Genomic DNA, 4959 nt, shown 5'->3' with positions numbered 1-4959 from the left:
GCTCGGCGCCGCCCCCGCCGGCTCCGACCCCGCCCAGGGCGCTCGGTCCCCGCCAACCACTTCTCCGACTCCAGCTCCACGCTCCGGGTCCGCCCCCGTTCTGCCCCGCCCCTCCCTAAGCTCCGCCCCAACCTCAATAAAAGCCCAGCCTAGGCCCCGCCCATAACATGTGGTCTCTGCCAATCACAACTCCGCTTCTGGCTCAGACCTCAAGCCCCGCCCCTCCCCGCCTCTCCAGGCCCCGCCCTCAGCCCTCAAGCTCTACTCCAAGAGAAGCTCCGCCCAGAACGCGTTGTCCCTGGCAACCTGGTTCCTCGGAGCTAGCGATCTGGCGGGGCTCTAACTCCTGCTGGCTGGTTCCGCCTTCTTTGGCGCCTCCAACTAGCATTTCTCCGCGTGCGCGGTCCTAGGTCCCTTCATTTCCCCCTAAAACCTTCCTGGAAACCCCAGCCCAGTCTCCAAATTTCTGTACTACACCAACTGTTCCCAACCCTCTCCCTGGACACCCCCCACCCCCAAAGCTGGTTTCCCCTGCCCGGCCTGTCCACATCGAGCGACCTCGGTCTCCCAGCCGGGTTCATAGGACAAGTGGCCAGCACCCCCGGGGACACGGGGAGGCCTGTGTCTGCTAATGAAGAGCGCACGAGGCTGCTCTCCAGGAATCTCGGGCGCTTCTGGAACCTCCCAGATCCAAGGAAGCCGCGTCGGAGGCGGTGACACCGGTCCCAAGGAGCTGGAGTCGGAGTGGCTGAAAATCTGGGTACGGAAGGTCGGCGTGGCCAAAGGGTATTCTTGAACCGTAATGACCAAGACTTCCCTCCCTTTTCTAACCTGCTTCTCCGTAACCATATGTCCGGATGTGACAGAAGAGGCCAGCTCTGGGCTTGTTCCCAATTCTACACGCAGGGCCCCCAGAATGAACGCAATGGGTGGGAAGGGCCAGGTGTGCCTGTTGTGGAGTGCGAGCAACAGAATGACCACTGGAGTCCAAACCAATGAAAATTTAGGAGCCTTTATTACTGGCCAGTGACTGCTCACCCTTTCTCCACGCAGGGAGTCCAGAGAGCAGCCCTGACCTCGGGTGCAGAACAGCTTTTAAGCACTAAAACCACATCCTAGTTGGCAAGCTAAATGGAACAACAGCAAACTTACATAACGCAGGTTTTCAGCTATCCTGGGGGCAAACTGCAAAGGTGATAAAACCACATCTTAGGGGGTTGAGCTAGCAGCATGCTGTTTTATAATTTGTAGCTGGGGTCTGTAGCCAGTACAGCAGAGCTGAAAATGTCCCACTCTACCACAGTGCCCACTCCTAGTCCAGATTAAGATCCTCCGGGTTGGCGAGGGGGCGCCCAAAGGCAAATGCTGCTGGGTTTCTGAAGAGAGGGCATGTCCCTTGCCCACTCGTGGGCCAGTCCAGGGGAGGTTAGGGGACAGGAAAACGGAAAAGGTACAGCCAAGGACGGTCCCCATTAGGAACATGACTGTCAGGGGAGTAGGGGCTGCGGGGTGACAGACAGCGCCAAGCTTTAGATCTGGGCCCAGCTCAGAAGAGACAGGATTTCTGCCCCTGGGATGACAGCCAGGGCGTCCTTTCTGGACCGGGGACCAGGAACGACCTCCCCGAAGGGCCAGTAGATGGCGCGCCCCCGTGTGGCGGCGAGAAGCAGCCGCAGGCACATACAGGAGACTTCTGGCTGCCCTGGCTGCGGGGCCAAGGGAGGCGGAGAGGTCTCAGCCCTTTCTGGGCTGTGAAAGCTCCAGGGGTTGGAGGCAGTTTGAAGGGAGGACCCCGAACAATTGTCCTTTGAGGGCAAGGGGGGCAGGGCCAGGTCCTGAACTGTTGAGGCCACAGTCTGGGTCCCCCATGAGGCAGGCCTGGAGCAGCCCCAGGATGCAAGTGGGAGTGGGAGCCTATCCAGCCTACTAGACCTAATGAGATGAGTGGGTGTTCATTAATAGTCTCTGCTGCACAGGTCAACACCAGAGACTTCTGGATCAATGTGACCATGGCTCAACCTGGCATTTCTGTCAACAGGGCGCGCCTGTCCCTGCTGGGGCGTCAACAGTGTCCCCTCCCCTCCCCGAAGCCGGCTCATCCGATCCTCTCAGCGCTCCGGTGATCGGTGATCGGGTGGGGAATAATGAGCCTGGCTGGCAGCACAGCCCGCTACCAGCAGAGGGCGCCGCTGGGAAGCACCTGGCCAATCACCTGGCTCTCCTCTGCCCCCACCCCGCCCCGCCTAGAGGGGTGGGGAACCTCTGGCTCGCCAGGAAATCATTTGGTCACATGTGGCTGTCACGCACTTGCAGCTTAATTAGTCCAAAGTGAGACGGGCTGTGTGTGTAGACACACACCGGATCCCATCACTTTAATACAAAAGGAATGTCAATCTCATTGCTATTTTTATATTGATTTCCTGCTAAAATGATAATTTCTGAATATGTTGGGTGAAATGAAATTCTTATTAAAATTCATGTCGCCTGTTTCTTTTCACTTTTATAACAGGGCTACCAGAAAATCTGAAATGACCTATGTGGCTCACATTACATTTCTGTTGGACAGCAGTGCCTTAGGCAATGGTTCTCAAAGTGTGGCCCCTAGGCACGCACATCAGCATCACCCAGTGTCACAATGCAAATTCTCAGGCCCACCAACACTTAGGAGTCAAAAACTCTGATAGGACTCGGCAACTTGTGTTTTAACCAGCCCTGCAGGTGATTCTGCTTAAATTTGACCCAATGACCCCACTTCTAGGAATACTGTATTCCAATGGCATAAATGTACCTCAGCTTTCTTAGCCACTCATCTCCTGATGGGCATTCGGGCTGTTTCCAGATCTTAGCTACTGTAAATTGTGCTGCTATGAACGTAGGGGTGCATACATTCTTTCTGATGGGTGTTTTGGGGTTCTTAGGATATACAGGCAGTCCTAGGGTTACGTTGGACTCGACGTACATCGTTGCGTGGTTACGTCGCCATCTCCCATTTATTTATAAAAAAAAAAAAAGTTCCGTCATTTTGATGTATGTACATATATGCTTTATGTTTTTTATTATTTATTTACCACAAGTAAAGGTCAGGAATTGTTATCTTTAAAACTTTTTTTTTTTTTTTTACTGTTTCACTTCGTTACTGCTGTGTCTGTGCTCCACGTGAGTGACGTAGGTGCTTATGTAGGTGGGTTCCGACTTAGGGCGAAAATCGTGTTACTTCGCAGCATAGGGACGGATCTCCGACGTAACCAGAGGACCTACTGTATATCGTTTTATTAACCAATGTCACCCTAATAAATTCAACACAAAATGTTAAAATTTGTATTAAGAAAAAGATGAGGATTAAATGAGTGAATAATAGGAGCAGCGCCTAGCAGGTAGTAAGTGCTCAACAAACGTCAGCCGTCCACCCTGACCACGGATGGCCTTGGCCCTGGCTCGGGCCAGGCCTGTGGAGTGTGCACTATTCAGGAGCAGCGATTCTGTTGTCAACTTCCTTCCCAGGAGTCCGCAGCCCGAGCCTTGTTTGGAGCCTGGGGGAGGGGAGCGCCCTGCCCAGAGGACTGGCAGGCTGAGGCCAGCGCTGTCCAGAGGCGTGGAGAAGCCTGGACTCCCCCGGTTACCCCAGCAACAGCAGTGATGCCCAGGGCCTCAGCTGAGGGCTGGACCACTCCTCTCCACCCCCTGGGAAGGTGCCAAGGAGCCCACCTGGTAACCCAGACTGTCAGTGCCGAGATGCTCCCCATCACTTCTGCCCTGCCCCCAGGCCCCACCTTGTGGCCTCCCAGCCTCCAGGCTGTGAAATGAAGAGGGGAGCTGGGCAGCACGGGGAGGGGCACGGAGGAGCCCAGGAAGAGGAGGCAGAGGCTGCTGCAACCTACCCCCTGACGCTGGGTCAGAGGGACCAAGAGCTCTGTCCCTCTGAAGGGCAGGCCAGGGTGCTGCCTGCTCTGAGAGCCTGGAGGGCCACCCCACCTTCCAGGGTTCTGGTCTCGGCTCGGCCTTCACAGCCACAGGCCCTCACAGCCTTCAGGACTGCGCTCCCCTCTGCACAGTGAGGAGTTTGGCTGGATGGAGGGTGGGAAGGCACCAAGCCACACCTTTCTGGGCACAGCGGCGCGTTCTTGGGAGTGCGGTGGCGAGGGTGCCGGCAGGCCCGGGGGCTAGGCTGCTTGGGTTCAAGTTTGGTTTCTTCCCTCCCTGCCGGGTGCCCCCATTTAAGATGTTTAGCCTCTGTGCACCTTCGCTGCTGTGCGGTCTCGCAGCGGTGACCAGCACAGGTGACACGCTGTGGCGGGGCTAATGGAGGTTTCCACCAGGGGCTCAACGGGGCCCGACACGCTGCGAGGGCCGGGGCCCAGGACACCCAGCTCAGGGCAGAGGTAGGAGTCGGAGAGGTGGCCCTGCAGCCCGGACTCTACACTCGGAGCCGGTTCCTTGGCCGCCACACGGCCCCTAGTGCCCACTCCGCTCTCACTGCCCAGTGACCATCTGCTTATGTCCCTGACGCCCCTCCACAGGCCTGGCACGAGCCAGGGCCAAGGCCATCCGTGGTCACAGAGACTCAGAGAGAGGCTGCAGGCTCGGCCCCCACCCCAACTCCCAGGCAGGCAGGGGGCCGAGAAAGAGGCAGGAAGGGGTTGTAAACAGTCACATGTCAGCACAGCCCCTGGAGACAAAGCATCAGTAGTCTCACTGGGCCCCAGCCCCGGTCGCCCCTCGTGGGGCTGGCGGGAAGGGAGGGTTCACTGAGCAGGGCTGGGTTTGGAGGTCACACAGGTGGCCCACAGGCTGGGATGCAGCCCTGAAGGTGAGTGGAGAAGGCTGGAGTCTCCCGCTCACCTGGGACCTGGGACTTGGGACCTGGGACTTGGGACCTGGGAACTAGGAGTGGCTGGTGGCTTGTCCTGAGGAGCAGGGCAGAGTCAGCCTTAGGGATGGGTGTCCCAGTACACACAACCC

Source organism: Myotis nattereri (assembly GCF_964212035.1).
Source record: "Myotis nattereri genome assembly, chromosome: 1".
Taxonomy (NCBI): Eukaryota; Metazoa; Chordata; class Mammalia; order Chiroptera; family Vespertilionidae; genus Myotis; species Myotis nattereri.
The sequence above is the reverse complement of the archived record's forward strand: the minus strand, read 5'-3'. Positions refer to the sequence as shown.